The sequence below is a fragment of the Schistocerca piceifrons genome, chromosome 2, assembly GCF_021461385.2.
Source record: "Schistocerca piceifrons isolate TAMUIC-IGC-003096 chromosome 2, iqSchPice1.1, whole genome shotgun sequence".
Classification (NCBI taxonomy): domain Eukaryota; kingdom Metazoa; phylum Arthropoda; class Insecta; order Orthoptera; family Acrididae; genus Schistocerca; species Schistocerca piceifrons.
In genome coordinates, this window is record NC_060139.1 from 920,914,232 (window position 1) to 920,933,612 (window position 19,381).

The following is a 19,381-nucleotide window of genomic DNA, read 5'->3' on the forward strand; positions in this document are numbered from 1 at the left end:
GCCCGCATCTCACCGTGCATCTAAATGCAATGTAGGCTTTTTGACCATATGAATGCTAATGTCCTGCGTATTCGAACTTTGACAGTACCGACTCCATGTTATATCACTGCCGCACTTCGTCTGACGCAGCGGTTTCGGGCTCTATCTGTGGCTGACCAAGTCCTTGAGCCATAGACTCTGACTCGCCCTGTTTCAGAGGGGGCCTCTTGTCCCGCAGGCTCTGGGCACTCAGGGAATGTGGGTTTACTGGTAGTTTCGAGCGTTATGGCGCGTAATCGCTCGCGGTAGAGATATGACTGACAAGGAAGGGCAGGAATCCTTGTGCACTCTGTGTGCACACCGGGAGAGCCATTCCAGATGTGGAAAGGGTGAAGTCGTCCAGATAAGTACTAAAAGAAGCTGACTAAATATCGGTTACTCAATAAATCACACAAACGTGAAGACTATAAAACTAAATACTTAGAGATTACAATTAAGTGTGACTTAAATTGCAACGTCTACATCTACAATATTGTGGGGAAATCAAATCAAAACTACGATTTATTAGCAGAACACTTAGAAAGTTCAGCAGGTCTTTTAAAGAGGCTGCTTACACCACTCTTGTCCATCCTGTTCTGGAGTATTGCTGTGTGGTGTCGGATCCGCATCTGATGGGAATGACGGAAGACAAAGTTCAGAGAGGGGCAGCTCGTTTTATATTATCGAGAAATATGGAAGGGTCTGCCACGGACATGATACGTGTTATGATGTGGCAATCATTAAAACAAAGGTGCTTTTCAATGCGGCAGGATATTCTCGTGTAATTTCGATCACCAACTTCCTCCCCCGATTGTTAAAATATTATGTTGGCGCCGATCTACATCGGGAGAAATGATCGTCATAATAAATAAGAGAAATCAGAGCTCGCACAGAAAGATTTAAGTAGTCGTTTATCCCGCACATATTTCGAGAGTGGAACTGTAAAGAAACTGCTTGAAGGTGGTTCGATGAACCCTCTGCTAGACAGTTAATTTTTAACTGCAGAGTAATCATGTAGATGTAAATGAAATGAGCATATGGCATTGGTTGCCGGGAGACCCCTCGAGGGGCTGTTCGGCCGCCGCTCCACATGTCCTTTAACGCCACTACGGCAACTTGTGAGTGAATGAGGATGGAATGATGATGAAAGACACACAACACCCACTCATCTCGAGGCAGAGAAAATCCCTGGCCCCGCCGAGAATCGCACCTGGGACCCAGTGCGCGAGAAGCGAGAACGCTACCACAAGACCACGAACAGCGGACATGTAGATGTAGATAAACCTGTTACACTTACGGTAGCAGAACGCTGTCTCCAGGAAACATAGAACAGGAAATCGTATTCTTGTGGATAATAGTCTTAGCAAAACATGGCATGTTTAATTTAGTGCACCTGTACAAATTACCCTCCACTATGGATATGCAATTGGTCGCCCAGTGTGTATGTAAATGTAGGTCTATCTATCTATCTATCGCTTGCGCCTTTGTCCCGCATTTTGTGCGGGGTTGGCGCTGTTAAATAGGATTTGCCATGTTAATGTGCCCTTCCTGCCGCCACCTCGTACCCCCAGGGACGGAATCAAATATAGCTGCCCCTGCATCATTAAATTTGGTAGGTGAACTTAGATTATTAAATAGAATTATGTCTTGATTTTCTTTTAGACTTTTTGCTGCGTCTGCGTCGTGTGTAAATCATGGAAAAGCGCGAGTGTGTTTCAAATGTCTGTGAGTCGTGTAACTGAGGAGGGATGTGGGGACCAGCCCGGTATTCACCTAGAGGGATGTGAAAAACCGCCTAAAATCCATGTCCCGGCACAGCGGGCCTCGTCGTTAATCCGGCGGGCGGATTCGATCCGTGGCCGGCTCGCCTACCCGAGTCCAGGAAGCAGCGCATTAGCGCTCTCAGCTAACTTGGCGGGTCGTATGTGAACGCGGGTGTCACTGTGAATTTTGGTCGTGACGAAATGGAGGACGAGAATGGGCTCTGTCATCCAGTAGAATCGGGTGTATGGCCAGTGCTCCAAGCCCTCCCAACACTATGTTTCGATACTGTAACTCAGTGTCTTCATTAGCGGACCACCGGCAGTACACCAGATTCTTCGAGATGACAACGAATCACCGGGGAGAGTGTGTAGCACTTGTTGATCGGCACTCTATGTGACGTCACCAGAACACAAGCAGTAGTAGTACTAAGTACCCTCTACCATGTACTGTACCGTGTCCTGCGAAGAATCTGCATAGATGTGGGTGTGGGTGTAGAACGTTGTTCTGGCTAAACGGTGGGAGAAACGAAATGTGCTCTTTCGGTGTGTAGCACTTGTTGAACGACGCCCACGGTGTGACGTCACCAGAGAACAAGTAGCGACAGCGGCTCGGCCGGGCTCGCGCGTCTTCGGCGACGGCGATGCGCACGCAGCCGCGCGGCCGCAGCCGTGCCGGGGCCAGTCCACGGCGCGACGCCCCGCCGAGCGCACGCACAGCCGACACGCGCCGCGCCGCGCCGCGCAGCGCATCACGCGCACGCTACGCACGACGTCAGCACGCCAGAGAGCGCGCACGTTGCCCTCGGCGTCGCCGAGCCACTGAGTGACGGGGCTTTCTCCTAAGATAGTCACTTCCCACGTGTATATCGTCTGCCGGGAAGTTAAAACCCCAGGACGGTTTTTCACAACTCGCGAATACGCTTCATTCCACACTTTTGTCACGTTTGCCGATCAACCATCTGATGTCCTGCTATCTTCTTCGCAGAGAGGTACGTGGAAAGCAAACATTCAGCCAGAGCACGACATACCAGTTTCACTAGACTCAAATTTCAGATGACGTAGACACGGCGTAATTAGAATACGGGCGCAGGGAAATGTGACCTGGGCGCTGTTTCCAGTTAAGGGTTCTGATAGGCGATAAAAGTGAGCAACGTCAAAAGACATAAGAAAGAGAGACAGTGAAGTATGCGGGGGAGACAAAGATGTAGTAAATGAAGTAGGGAAAGAATTGGAAGGCACTAAATTGGGAAGTTCGAAGATACATTAAAAGTAATCTTCAGCACTGTAGAAGACTGGACTGCGATGAACATAAGATTTATCTTTCGCTAGTACGTAGACACTCTTTTCTTGTTCCCGCCAACGCAACGAAAGTGTCGACAGTATATTTTAAGTATGTTGGTTTCTTTGTTACGGCTTCGCATTAATCGGCAACGAAATATGGATGAATTGTGTTGTTGCTGAAAGCATTCAGACTCTGGTCTGTGTTGTTCCATGTCTTATTGTAAATAATAATAGTAAACTAAGTCCAAAACGCTGCCAAATAGTGGAGAATAAAGATAGTTATGAAGAAGTCAATGATCACATGCAAATTATCGTATGACTATTGATTCCGGTCCATAACGACTATCTTCAGGTCTCAAAAAAAAAAAAAAAAAAAAAAAAAGAAGAAACAGAAGAATGCTCTCATTATCCTAAAACACCAGATCTGTTTATATCTTACGTGATGCCACTTTGTCTTAATCTTATGTCTAAATCATATTGCAGTAACAAGCTTTCCCTGATTTTATTCAGATGCATAATGAGGAATAGTCTCACAATTTGTTTGTGATGGTTGATTGGAATTAATGAAAGAAACTGTGCCAATTTAATTTTATTCTAAGTTTGTGTTCATCTCTGTAACCAAACAGACGGAGTAGCAATTAGGATTATAGAAAGTAGGGGTCGGGGAGTGGGGGAAAGCGTGGCAGGTTTCTCAAATTCGTTCTCCCTGGATGCCAGAGTTAACCCAGTTGCGCCATTGGAAAAAGAGTGGGTATTCTAATCACCCTAATCATCTTCTTTATACTGTCCCACTACCATGAAGAAATGGCTCCAAAAGAGTAAAAGAGGAAGGCTAAAAAGAAGTGTAACAAGTTGTCAAGTTACCTCCGTAGTTAGCTTTTCATGTGAAGTACCGTTTCCGTACCAAACGTGAAGATAAAAATTAAATATCAACTTGCACAAAGGCATAGATATGAGTATTCCTCCCACGTTTCACTTGCGGACAGAACTGGAAGAAATCAGGTCGAATCACAAGTGCCCTCTGCCCCGCATTTTAGAGTACTTCGTAGAGCAAACAAAAAGATGTAGGGCTTGGACACCGATAACAATTCATGAATGGCTCGAGATGTGAACCACGATCTTTGTCAAGTGACAAGTGAGAAGGAAGGTTGATGTCGAGATGACTGAGTATGGGGTACTGGTCACCGAATACTTGCACATCACCAAAAAGCAAATGCAGGCCGCTGGAACAGCTTCTCACAAATTGTCATATTTGACAACAGTGGCTGAGGCACCATAAGCGAGAGAAGAAGTAGTCCTCGATTAGACATTTCTTTATTCATTAGAACGTGCGCAGCTGTTCACATTTAACATATGTAGCCCTGATTCGAATACCAGCTTGATAGACAGTATTAATTTGTCACTAATATTCAACACCCCCATGGTGTCAAAAAAGTAACCTCTCCAGCTGAGTTCGACAAGGATTTGCACCCTGTTCCATGTACAAACGGAGCGACCCGTATCGCTCGGTAAAGCAGTGATAATACCATAAAGAGGCGAGTGTCATGGCTAGTTTTCTTCGCTTTTCTTATACTTCCTATTGTTTATGGCCTCATCCCATTCCTTCAAAGGGTCGGAATGTTACTTGTCGATTTGGCAATGTTAATGACATGGGTTGACTGGGTGCCCTTTCTGTCGCCAATTTTTCCCCCTGGGAATGAGCTTGGGTACCCCTTATGTCTGTGTCTAGTGCTATCGCACGCCAAACTGTGTGGACGTTTTGGAAGTATTTGTGGACCGTGTAACTGAGACCGAAAGTGAGTTCAAAAAATGGCTCTGAGCACTATAGGAGTCAACGTCTGTGGTCATCAGTCCCCTAGGACTTAGAACTACTTAAACCTAACTAACCTAAGAACATCACACACATCCATGCCCGAGGCAGGATTCGAACCCGTGACCGTAGCAGTCGCGCGGTTCCGGACTGAGCGCCTAGAACCGCTAGACCACCGCGGCCGGCCCGAAAGAGAGTGCCTGCCCGGTATTCACCTAGTCGGAAGTAGGAAACCGCCTAAAAATCACAACCAGGTTGGTCGGTACGCCGACCCTAGTTAAACCGCCGGGCGGACTCAATCTGAGAAGACGCGCCTCCCCGAATCGCCGAAGGTGTTATGCGGGAGAGCCATTTGCTTTTCTTATACCTACTGGAATTTTTTAAACATATGTGTGTCTTTTTGTAACGATGCTGGATAGCGCATGAAGATAGAAGCACTTTTTATCTATCTTTTGATTGGCTTCACTTTGTCTTCAAAGTTTTCTCTCCTTCATGCTACAGAAGCTTTTGCACCCAACGTCGTTATGTTTGTATAATATAATTCCAATTTGTTTTTGACCCTACAGTATTTGTCCTCTAACGCTTCTTCTAGTACCAGTACCCATACGATAGCAGTCTGAAAACGCCGCTCATTAAATAGAGACTTTTCTGGCCCTCATACATCGGGTTCTGTTGATGATAGAAAGGTAGAATCAAGTTGTTTCGGTAGTCTTTGAACTAAGGGCCATTTGTAAACGAAAGAGGAGGATCGTCTTGCTGTAACTATCCTACAGTGCAGTCTGAATACCACACACTTCCTCCAGATTATGCAAACGGAGCAAACCGGTGGTTCTTTTTGCATTAGGTGTGGTCTACGGTGCACTTCAAGCGGCTTATGGAGGCACCATTTAGTTGATGTGCGGCTCTTGAGAAAACCCGAAAACATCGTTTCTGGATACCAAAACCGAGCCGCCGATTTCAACACGGCTATGCACAGAAAGATCCCGATCTCACACAACCTTGAAAATTTTCTTGCTATCTTTATCCGTTTCCATGATACAGAGCTTGAAAGTTAGCACACCTGTATACGTAAAATTCGGTATGAGACAAAATATACACGATAAATAACCTCAACAAATTGTTCAAATGTTAAAGTTAGTATCTAGGCATTTATCTATAATTGTAATCTTCCCGTTTTCAAAACTCCTTATCGGTTATCAAGAAACACCCAAAAAACAAGTTCGTTGCATGGAGAAATATGCTATAAAGTGTTTTCTTTATCATCAGAAGAGTGCTGAAACACATGCAAAACTTTCGTGTGCATAATATCCTGTCTAAGGTGTAAAATAATAGAGTTTGACGTTATTTTAGTTTCACATAACTATCACAATTTTTCTGACGCATGGCCTTCTTTCTTATGAGTGATATGCCTCGGTGTAGCGAGTAAAAGATGAAAACCAGCGAAAAATACAACCAGTTCCGTGTGCGAGTTCCATGCACAGAAGGAGCGACCCACCTGGCTCGGTAACGCAGTGATAATACCAAAAAGGGCGAGTGTCATGGCTAGTTTTCTTCGCTTTTCTTATACTTCGTCTTGTTAATGGCCTCGACCAGTTCCCTCAAAGGGTCTGAAGGCTCCTGCTTATTAAAAGACTGACTTAAAACGGGGTACCAGCTGCCTCATGCTATTTTCCTCAGCATCTTCAAAAATTTTCCCAACAGTTTTAGCGTGCGTTGGTACTCGCCACTTTTTACTCTGCGAAAGAAGGAGACAGTGGTACAGGGAAAGAGCCAGAGAGTTAATAGATACTGAAAGATAGTACAGAGCGAATGTGGTGTAGAAACAGCGAAGAAGACAATGGCAGTGTGAGGAAAAGATGGGGACCCAGTGGCAGAGGAATAAAGAGAAGAAAAAGGTGGAAGCGGGTGAGAGCCAGTGATAACTAGATACAGAGTTTATAACAATTACGACGAGGAAGAGATAGTGATAGTAAGAAGACAGAGCAGCAGTGGAGAGGAATGAATGAGACAGTAGCAGTAAGAGGGAGTGAGAAGACAGTGACAGTAGTAGTAGTTGGACAGAACGAAGGAGACTGTGGCTGCGAGACAAAGAACAGTGTGGAAGTAATACTGGCAATGAGCTGAGCTGAACAAGTGAGTGAGAATGATTAAGTGGGAGTGGATGGGTATGAGAGACCTACAGCGATGGGCTAGTGGATGTTAATGGGTGTTAGGGGAGATAGTGGGAGTGAGTGACCGCGAATATGCTTGCGTGCAAAATTTTTTGGGAAATATTTTAAGGGTACCGAGGAAGGCAGAATGATGTAGCCGATACCCATTTTTCAGCCAGAGCCTTTTCATACACAGGACCGTTTTCGCCTTTTTTGTGTTCCAGTAGCAGATTTTTTTTTTTTTTCGCTGTCGTATCGTCATCTTGTCCCATCATCTACTTAATATTTTCCAATGATTCTTTTTTTTGTCAGTCCACTAATTTCAAGCACACTTTTGTAGATGCATGTTGCAGACGGGATGGTTTTTGGTCAATCGACGTTATGCTGTGCTTCGGAAGTAAATTTTCATATAATTATTGCTCAAATAAAGGGCAGTAGCCTTCGCTAAGGAGAAAAGCTGTCCTTGGGTGTGACAAAATGCTTCTTATATTCTCTTTACCTCATCCGTCTTGCGTTATTTTCCTTCCAGAGTAGCAGAACTACTTCACTCGTTTACTACTTGTTCCCGAATTGTAATACTTGATTTGGCTCAATTCAACTAGTCCTCAATATTTTAATCATTTATAGCTTACTCTCAATCCGTATTCTATTCTCAGTAGGCTGTAATTCACTTTCAACTGGCCGTGTAATATTTCACCACATTCACAAAGGATAGCGATGTCATCAGCGTACCTTCTCACTGACACCTTTTCACCTGATTTTTTATTCCACTTGTTAACTTTTATTTCCTTCATTGCTTCTTCGATACGCAGGCAGGAAGGTTAAGGAGAAAGACGGGTTACCTGTCATGTGTCCTTTTAATGGAAGCACCTCTCAGTTCGTCTTCCACCGCTTTTTTTCTCTCTTGTCTGTTGTACATCCTGCTTTTTCTTTCTTTTGATGTACCGTGTAGTTTTCCAGTGTCGAACACTTCTTTTAGGTCGACGAAACATATGAATGTGCCTTGGTTTTCTGTAAGTCATGAGTCCATTATAAAACATAGGTCCAGGGCTGCCCCTCTGGCTGTTTTACCTTTCCTTCACTCAAAAATCCGCGTTACAGATCATGTTCTACAGATCCTTTTGTGTAATATTCTGCTGAGCAGTTAGGGTGCTTTTGCCTTCGAACTGGTTGTCTAATGATGCTCCAATTTCTCTGCCCATAATATCTTCCGGGTTGGGTGAATGACAGTCTTCTGAAATCCCGGATGTGTTTGCAGAATCATTGGAATGATACTAGCCATTGCTTGCAGTGAAAAGTAAGGAAGAAGTATACCCATACAGGGTGTTACAAAAAGGTACGGCCAAACTGTCAGGAAACATTCCTCACACACAAAGAAAGAAAATACGTTATGTGGACATGTATCCGGAAACGCGTACTTTCCATGTTACAGTTCATTTTATTACTTCTCTTCAAATCACATTAATCATGGAATGGAAACACACAGCAACAGAACGTACCAGCGTAACTTCAAACACTTTGTTACAGGAAATGTTCAAAATGTCCTCCGTTAGCGAGGATACATGCATCCACCCTCCGTCGCATGGAATCCCTGATGCGCTGATGCAGCCCTGGAGAATGGCATATTGTATCACAGCCGTCCACAATACGAGCACGAAGAGTCTCTACATTTGGTACCGGGGTTGCGTAGACATGAGCTTTCAAATGCCCCCGTAAATGAAAGTCAAGAGGGTTGAGGTCAGGAGAGCGTAGAGGTCATGGAATTGGTCCGCGTCTACCAATCCATCGGCCACCGAATCTGTTGTTGAGAAGCGTACGAACACTTCGACTGAAATGTGCAGGAGCTCCTTCGTGCATGAACCACATGTTGTGTCGTACTTGTAAAGGCACATGTTCTAGCAGCACAGGTAGATTACCCCGTATGAAATCATGATAACGTGCTCCATTGAGCGTAGGTGGAAGAACATGGGGCCCAATCAAGACATCACCAACAATGCCTGCCCAAACGTTCACAGAAAATCTGTGTTGATGACGTGATTGCACAATTGCGTGCGAATTTTCGTCAGCCCACACATGTTGATTGTGAAAATTTACAATTTGATCACGTTGGAATGAAGCCTCATACGTAAAGAGAACATTTGCACTGAAATGAGGATTGACACATTGTTGGATGAACCATTCACAGAAGTGTACCCGTGGAGGCCAATCAGCTGCTGATAGTGCCTGCACACGCTCTACATGGTACGGAAACAACTGGTTCTCCCGTAGCACTCTCCATACAGGTGACCTTGTACTCGTACAGCAGCAACTTCTCTGACGCTGACATTGGGGTTATCGTCAACTGCACGGAGAATTGCCTCGTCCATTGCAGGTGTCCTCGTCGTTCTAGGTCTTCCCCAGTCGCGAGTCATAGGCTGGAATGATCCGTGCTCCCTAAGACGCCGATCAATTGCTTCGAACGTCTTCTTGTCGGGACTCCTTCGTTCTTGAAATCTGTCTCGATACAAACGTACCGCGCCACGTGCTAATCCATACATCAAATGGGCATATGCCAACTCCGCATTTGTAAACATTGCACTGACTGCAAAACCATGTTCGTGATGAACACTAACCTGTTGATGCTACGTACTGATGTGCTTGATGCTAGTACTGTAGAGCAATGAGTCGCATGTCAACACAAGCACCGAAGTCAACATTACCTTCCTTCAATTGGGCCAACTGGCGGTGAATCGAGGAAGTACAGTACATACTGACGAAACTAAAATGAGCTGTAACATGGGAAATAAGCGTTTCCGGACACATGTCCACATAACATCTTTTCTTTATTTGTGTGTGAGGAATGTTTCCTGAAAGTTTGGCCGTACCTTTTTGTAACACCCTGTATAACAAACATTCGGCGCTACCGTAATGTGCTCAAATGGCACTGGAGGTAAAACTGCTTCCTTTCAATATACATCGATTCCAAACGTATCAAATTTGTCTTCCATTTGTACACTGAGAACACAAATACGATATCTTTATGCTCCTCATTTCAAAACATGATCGATTGTTGGTAAAGAATAATTAGTACACTTGAGTCAGATGAACTGAACTGATTTAATAATTTTGTAGATAAAAAGTTAAACGTTTTCTAGATGTTGAGAAACACTGACACACTTGTGTGCGATCATGTGAAATAGAACACGTTTGTTTGTCGCCAGCCCCTTATGAAGCGTCAAGGGCACTCATGGTGTGTCTCTCACTCCGTATGTAGAGAAATGGCTCTCTTAGAATGACGTGCTTTCTATCGATACTGAAATAGAGAACCAAATCAACGTGAGTTCATCACTTTTACGCGCCGTGTAGTGACTTTCATCGTTCGGTTGTATTGAAGCTGGTTCACCTTTACGGGTTTCTCCATTCCTTACACGCTCGGGTGTTCTTTACAACTCTATGGCTTCACTGAATTTGGCACATTGCAGAACGGTGATTAATTTCAGGATAACTTGTGCAAAGAGCTCCGGCGTCTTCCAATAATACGAATAGGTAACGCTCTCACTGTGTTGCTTTAAGATGAGCAACCGAGGCAGCTATTATAGACCGTGTGCTGCCTCTAAGCAAATCTAGAATCTCACCTACGTACGTGCTAGCTTCAGAGATTTAAATTTTCTATTGATTCAAATATTTGAAGCACTACGTAAACAACCGTTGAGGAAGATGCTCTTATAGATGTTATTTATCCATAGCCAAAATTTTATGGGTCTGTTTCTGTAGCAATATTTCATCCATAAAAAAGAGCTTAGGTAATCCAGATATGAAACCAATTATCTGCTTCAGTCTCTCTGTTTTCGTCCACTGGGCAACTGGATGGTCGCATTCCCATCAAATGAATTTCGTTCTATTACACATCACTGCTTGTGTATGTGCGTTTCGATTATAATGGTATTGCTTCGGGAAACTCAGTTATGTATCTCAAGTGGAAGCCACAAATTCATTGCACTATGTAAAACACAACTAAATCAAACCAGTCATAATACAATGACTACAGAAACACTCAGTGGTTGTGAATACTAAAAACTAAACTTAACTGCTCCCGAACAGGCCATGAACGTCCAAAGGTACCGACCGGCCGCCATGTTATCCTCAGCGTCACTGGATGCGGATGTGGAGGGGCACGTGGTCAGCACACCGCTCTCCCGGCCGTATGTCAATTTCCGGAGACCGGAGCCGCTACTTCTCAAACAAGTAGCTCCTCAGTTTGCCTCACAAGGGCTGAGTACACCCCGCTTGGCAACAACGCTCGGCAGACCGGATGGTCACACATCCAAGTGCTAGCCCAGCCTGACAGCGCTTAACTTCGGTGATCTGACGGGAACCGGTGTTGCCACTGCGGCAAGGCCGTTGGTCAGTTACGAATACACTAGCTGACAAAGAAAGTGAAGCTCCCAGAAGATACTGTTCGATGACAGTGTAACATGGTACTTGTAGAAACTATCGGCAGGTATGTAAGTAATTGGAGTTTCAACTCTCTCTGACAGGCAGAAAGGCCATCAGAATCCATCAGTGTTGTACGTGTTTAGTTTTGTTACGGCATATCAGGGGCGTGATCATCGTCAGTTGTTTAGTGATCACTGTGAAGGACACTGAGGTGCCACGTACTAGTGTCAGATAGGGGTATCAGCACCTGACAGAGTTTGAAAGGAGTCTTGTTATGGATCCATTTGGCTGGTTGCCCGAACAGTAAAATGACCAGGTTTATGGGGCATTCGAATGTGACACTGGTCGAATGTTGGGCTGCACGAAAGACTTTGAGTAAGTGTACTCGTCGGCAGGAGTTCGGTCGACCACGTCTGATCACCACAAGGAAGTATCACCGTTTTATAAATTAAGCACATCGCAACCCCATCACATCTGTGCGTGCCACCTGAAAACAGGTAATGGGCCTCCTGCTATATTACGTGCCAACCCTTACCTTTGGACGGAGACTAGTTGCTGGCGGTCTAGTGAATTATCGTCCAATGCGTAGGCTGCCGTTAAGATTACAACAGAAACGCTTCAGTTTGAAGAGGTGCCGTGACTGGGAAGTACGGATCGCTGATGGATGACGTTGCATTGTGCTCAGCGATGAATCACCGTTCTGTACTTCACCGAACGACCATCGCATTCGAGCACTGCGGCGATCTGAGGAGAAGTCCCATTCCTCCAGTGCTTTGGAGAGACACAGCGATGTTATTGCTGGAGTCATGGTGTAGCGAGCCATAGTCAATGACCTTTGGTAGTGATCGAGAGCACAGTAATACGTCACGAATACCCCACGTCCTCAGGTGTCGCCTGTCATCCGACATTATTTGAACATGGTGACGCTTGTTCACAAATACCACATGTCTTTTATGAACTGTCTGTGTGATATTGTGGAAATCCCATGACCATCAATCTCAGATCTGTCCCCGAGAGAACATGTGTGGGGCCGCCTCCGTCGCACTTCCAGTATCCAGGATATCAAAGACCATATACAATATTTGTAGGCCAGCACGCCCACGGAGACGATACAGTGAATTACAATACTCCTTCCACCCGAATCAGTGTATGCCTCCACGCGAAAGGGGTCGCAATTTCGCACAGATAGGTCTGCTCATACTGTGAAGTTCTTTATAAACTCGTCTCGATTTTGCAATTACTGATTAATGTCACCTGACTAGAATGCAGACATAAAAACAGGACAGGAAAGAAAACTAATGGGAATGATAATGCCATATCATCTCAGCTGGGACATTTTTTCTGAAAAAATTGCCCACCACGAAGAGTTATTTTAAGAAAGATTTCTAGGAAAAGAATAAGAGGAAGAACAAATGCGTGAATTGCTGGAAACACAAAAGCTATAAGCAAATTTAGGATGACAGGACAGAGTGTAGCTTGACAGGGGTTTGGTAACTGATAAAATGATGTGAAATTAATGGCCAATTGGCATCAATTCGTTTCCACCTAACCACCAGAGGACGAGTACACGATAAATATGTATATTGTTCGTCTGTCAGTTAAGGGTTCGGCCAGGCTCTGTTGCTTTATTTTCTTGTAGCAGCATCGACGTTTCATAATGCACATTTAGCAGACAATCAGTGAAAACATTATAAAAAGCGCAAGTAAACGAAAGGATTAATAAATAAAGGATGTATTAATGGAATGATCGCTCAGGATAATTATGTAGCCAAACCAGAAGACTGAAGTTCAACATCAATTTATTGCGATCAGTCACAAAGTGAACAGTGGCCTTACACAGGCTGACATATAAACACAGCAAAGCGGTAAGAGGTCAACCGATTGACTTAACAAAACGTTCTCAGGGAATAACGAATCTGAGAGAATAACGAATCTGAAACAAAGGTTTTGGCCTGTGAACCGAAACCACTCCCAACGCAGCCATATTTAAAAACGCTGTCACATGACAAACCACTGAAGCCAAGTGAACGTCATGGAACTAGAATACCATTACGATTACATATTTTACAATATTTACATATTTCAAATGAATGTTGTATACACGGTAAGACAATTTTCATACTGATATTACATTACTACACACCAAACATCGCAGGATGACCAACTTCACTTTACACAACAGAACGCTAATAAAGCTCATGTCGTTATTCAGCTTGCCAATGTCATACTACGCTACTCAGATGGTTGTCTTGCAAACATTAGCTCACAAAATTTTCGTTAGGAAACAAATTGGAATAACAGTACAATTCATTCATGCCGTTGCTTTTCTATAGTGTATCCGAGGATAAATTTTTCTTTGGACTATTTTTTGAGGTATTAAATAATTTATTTCTATCAATTTGTAGTTCTCTTCAACAATACGGTACAGTAAATGTGGTTTGGCGTCAAGACCCATACAATACTTATACAATGTTTGTCGTTCACATATATAGCATGTCTGTACCTTTTGTTATGTTTTATAAAGAATTTATATATGAACGTCAGTAACTTTGTTAATGTGAGAACGGAATTTCTCCATGCGAATATTATGTTCTGGTAACTTGCGGGAATGCAGCCTGGTGACGTCATCTACAATCGACGATATTTCCACGATGTCACCCGTCTCCATTCCCCTAAGGTACTTCAAAAACTTTGTTCATATTTACTTTGCAAAAAGTGATAATTTTTACAAATTCGTCCCTTTATTACGACTTCAGTGATGTAACTGGTTTTTATTTGTAGCATATCTGGAGGTGGCTCTCGTGTTTCCATTTTTAGTTTCAGCACAGACAGATGATAGCCGTAATGCTCAGCGGCAACTTGCCAGCTCAAACAAATCCGCCGTTCTTCGAATACCTTGCACAACGGACATACCGCTCGTAGCGTTTCAAGAGGAAAGCGGTGAGCATCTAATGTGGACCTGTGTAAGACAGATTTACAGCTTCAGTTTTCCAACCCCAGACGTATTTTATTTGTCCTTAGGACTTTCATTCAACGATACCTTCGCGAAATCTCCTCGTTGGAAGATAGTGATAGTTTTGATTTTTGTTATATTTAGTTTCATTTCACTTTAACAGCCTTTTCGACAGAAAATTGTAGTTTTCATTGTAAATCTGCCAATACTGCTTGTCATTTACAAATTTCACCATCTTCGTATTGTTGTGCCTCTTGTTTTTGTTAATGCATCACCTGCCAATTTCTCAGCATTAATGATGATTATCGTTGACGATCAATAGTGTCCTTGTCTATCACCTCTTCCAGTAGTCGTATCATCTCTTTCCCCCTCGTCAATCCTTGGTATCATTTTTTGTTTTGTGTTCAGTTATTTAGTCATCTATCTTCCCAGACTTCACAAATTTCTTTCGATGTCATCACGAACATAATCCAGTAAAGTCTATCAAAAACCTTCCCCAAATTAACAATATCAGATGTACAAATCCCTGTTAAATTCTTTGACTGATCTGCTAAAAACCAATGAAGTATTATGATTGCTTATCCTTCTTGAACAGAAGTGTGTCCTCATCCACGTATCGTCCTCAATCTTTTATTTCAATTTTTTTGAGTAAAGGCCTGCAAGCAGTTTTTGTAATACAGTATATTTCATTGGTACGTATGTACAAGACCCTCTCGGATATTCGAGCGTGGTAACGTGCTGCTTCCGGGATTCGTGTGGAGCAGCCTATCCCGGATCGAATCCGCCTCGCAGACTAATGACTAGGCCTGGTGAACTGGCCTGCCTGATTTAGGCGGTTTTTCGCATCCAACTAGGTAAATACCGATCTGATGCCCAGCTCCCGCTCAGATACACGCTATGTACATATTTAGAGAGGTTCTCATACTTAAATATGAGGTTCAGTCTCCTATGCAGACAGATGCGGTATACACTTCATCACGGTAGGAGTGGTGGCGTCAGGAAGGGTATCTTTTTTTATTGTTTTGATGTTCCCCTACTGTGCCAACCTCTCCATCACAGAGTAACATTTGCATCCTATGTTTTCAATTATTCAGATGTGTTTCAATCTCTGTCCTCCTTTACAGCTCTCTCTAGTATCAAGGAAAATATTCCCTGATGTCTTAATAGATTTGTCATATTGCCCTTCTTCTTGACAGTATTTTTCATAAATTCCGAATTTGCGGAGAACTTCCACATTCCTTACCTTATCAGTTAACCTAATTTTCAACGTTCTTCTATAGCACCACATTTCAAATGCTTCAGTTTTCTGTTCCGGTTTTCCACAGTCCACGTTTCACATTGGACTCAAAACACAAATTCTCAGAAACTTCTTCCTCAAATGAAAACCCATGCTTCTACTAGTAGACTTTCCTTGGCCAGCAACGCCAGTTTTGTCAGTACTAGTCTGCTCTTTATGTCCTCCCTGCTCCGTCTATCGTGGATCATTTTGCTGCCTGGGTTGTAGAATTCCTTAACTTCACCTACTTCGTGATTCCCAATTCTGATATTAAGTTTCTTGCTGTCTTCATTTCTGCTGCTACTAATTACGGTACCCTTCCTACGACTTACTCTCAATCCATATTCTGTACCCACCAGTCTGTTAATTCCACTTAACAGATCCTGTAATTCTTCTATGCTGTCACTAAGGGTAGCAGTGCCAACAGCGAATCTTATCACTGATATCTTTTCACCTTGAATTTTAATCCAACTCACGAACCTTTCTTTTATTTTCGTCATTGCTTATTCGTTGTACAGATTGAACAGTAGGGGTAAGAGGCTACATCTCTTACATCCTTTTCAATCCGAGCACTTCGTTCTTCCCTCTTGGTTCTTGTAGATATAGTATATTACTCCTCTCACCCTGTAGCTTGCCCCTGTTTTTCTCAGAATTTAGAACATCTTGCACCATATTGCACACTGCCGAACGCTTTTTCCAGGTCCCCAAATCCTATGAACGAACTTTGATTTTTCTTCAGTCTTGCTTCTATTGTCAAACGTAACGTCATAACTGCGTCTCCGGTGTCTTTACCTTGCCTAAATTTAATATGATGTTTATCTGATAGATCCTCAGTTTTCTTTTCCATTCTTATGTTTCTTATTCTTGTTAGCAGCTTGAATCCATCATCTGCTTAGCTGATGATTCTGCTACCTGTCGGCTCTTGCTATCTTTGAATTTATGTACCCTCCTGCCTTATTTGGTCTGAAGTCATCCAAAGCTCTTTCCATTTCGTATTCTAGTACTGGATCCCCTATCTCTTCTAACACTTCTTCCATCACGTTATCCACAAACCGCCCCCAACATAGAGGTCTTTAGTGTACTCTTTCCACCTATACGCTCTCTCCTCTGCATTTAACAGAGGAATTCCCATTGTTTTCTTGAAGTTACCACCCTTGTTTTAAATTTGACCTAAGGTTTTTTTGTCTTTTCTGTATGCTGAGCCAGTCCTTCCAACAAGCATTCCTTTTTCCATTTCTTCGCATTTTTCGTCTAGTCATTTCACCTTAGCCTCTCTGCTCTTGCTATTTATTTTATTCCTAATTGACTTGTATTTCTGTATTACTGTTTTTTCCTAACACTTCTGTACTGCCCTCTTTCGTCAATCATTTGAAGTATTTCTTCTGCTGCACATGGTTTCTTTTCAATTACCTTCTTTTAACCTGTGTCTTTCTTTTCAGCTTCTATGACTCCCGTTTTTAGAGATGTTTATTCCTCTTCAACTGTACCGCCTACTGAGCTAGTCAGTATCGCAATATCTATAGGCTCAGAGGACTTCAAGAATATGTCTTCATTCTTACTTACGTATTCCACTATTCCACTTTTTGTGCATTGATTCTTCCTGACATAGGAGCTTCCATACGATAATGGACCTGGTGTTATGAAGTGTTTGTTTGGAATATTAATGGTGGCTTGTAAGTAGCCGTAAAATTCCATTTCTGACCCAGTTAAAAACCTGCAGAACACCGACGTTTAATCTCTACCTGACCGTGAGGTAATCTAATTGAAATCTTCCAGCCTTTTCCAAGTACACCTCCTCCTCTTGTGTCTCTTTAACCAAGTACTGGCCATTACTAGCAGAAATGTATTGTGGAACTGACTCAGTCTTTCTTCTCTCTCATACCTACAATCGAGCCCATTTCCTCCTGCAGCCTTTTCTTCAAATCCTTCCCCTACAACCGCATTCCAGTTCCCCCACGCGTATTAGATTTTCATCTCACTATATGTACTAAATTACCCGTTCAGTATCCTCATATACTTTCGCTTTCTGTTCATCTTCTGCTTGCGACGTTGTCAAATGTACCAGAACTGTGGTTCTCAGGGTTGTTTTGCTGCCGATTCTGATGCGAACGACCGTATCACTCAGTTGTTCACAGTAATTCACTCTCTGCCCTACCTTCCTATTCATAATGAATCCCACTACCGTTGTACCATTTCCGCTGATGTCACTACCACCGGCAAAACGCGTGTAACAACGCCGACCGAGGAACGTGACAAGGCAAAGAGGACGAAGAACATTTGTACACACATACGAGGTGTTTTAAAAGGCTGGCTCGTAGGATGTGCTCTGTCGAAGTTAATAAAAAGCTATCAGACTGTCAATTCATTGTACCAGTGAAGTGAATATTACAAGATTTTTGTATCACTCGCCGACTTCTCGCTTTCGATATTTTGACATTAGTTTAGAGGGAAGTAGCGTCACCATTCAGCTCAGTCTTTCGATTCTGAAAGATGGACCTGAATTCGGACAATAGTCACGGGCAACTCGGCTTTCAAATAGAAAATTATTTCTGTGTCTTGAAGTATTGGAAACATTAGATTTGAAATGATGTCAATTTCAATTTCTGTTCATGATTAAAATGTGAAGAATATTGAAACTTTGCGAAAACGTTTAAGTATGTCGTCAAAGTTCTCGTCATACCCAACATCCAACACCTGATGACACGGAATATTAACAACGAGATTAGGACAGATCAGGGTAAGGGGACGCAATTTTTAATATGTATGTAGGGTGTCTCACCTAACTCTGCCACATCAAATATCTCTAGATCAACAACAGATTTTCAAAAACGGTTTTCACCAGCATGAACGTACGGCAGGGGCTTAGGAAACCAAAAACTACGCGAAATTTTAAAACGTAAACAAATACTATTTTCAACACAAACTTTTTTTTTTGTAAATGGAAACCCCCTATTATTTCGTATGCAATCAATAGCATGAAAAATCACAAAAATAACGGCGTCGGTTGCATCGCAATACGTCAATTACATCCCGAGAAATCGCGAAGCGAATTTTACACTTGAAATAAATGAAGCGCACGTCCTGAGACTGAAGCGTGCATCTCACGCCGCCGGTAATAGTGATGTGATTGACGTACTACGTCAGTGAAGTATTAATGTATGGTGTGGTATTGTATGACAACACATCATTGGCCGACATTTCATTGATGGCACTCCTAAAGGGGGTTAATTTAGCCCCTTCTTGAGCTGTACCTTACTTAAACCGGTCCACCTGTTATAATGTGTCAAATAATGCGGTATTAGAATGATGGACGTCCTGCGCGTTATGTTTATTGTTGCGAAATGACAATTAAAGGTACAATTAGCGGTAACACACATGGTTTCATGTTTCTAAGCCTCATAAGTTTTAAAGTATGTGGCTTGTAAAGGATAGCAACGGCGTCACAGTTTCTGACGTAATGCATCGGAAATAGTACTGTGCTAAGAGCAGGGGTTGCCTGTACTGGCACCTGTATCCTGCCATAAACATACTAATATCACAACGGCACGCTCTACCTTCATTGTACAAGTGTCTCCTAATATTCTCTGCTGAACTGCTCTCATATTGTAACGTAAGTCACATACGTTGCATCATTAAAATCTGTGGCTTGTTACATTTGTCGTCATCCAGTCGATATGCCGGTCTTGATATGCCGGCCTTCAGTAATTAAGAAAA

General features: G+C 43.0%; 1 long non-coding RNA gene across 2 annotated transcripts in view; it reads left to right on the forward strand.

The window, feature by feature from the left end:
* Nucleotides 1–2,597: 2,597 nt before the first annotated feature.
* Nucleotides 2,598–19,381, forward strand: part of LOC124777765 — a 1,006,492-nt gene continuing 989,708 nt past the window's right edge. For both annotated transcript variants that reach the window (XR_007015776.1, XR_007015777.1), the window contains exon 1: nucleotides 2,598–2,770. This is a non-coding gene — a long non-coding RNA (uncharacterized LOC124777765). The remainder of the gene's footprint in view (nucleotides 2,771–19,381) is intronic.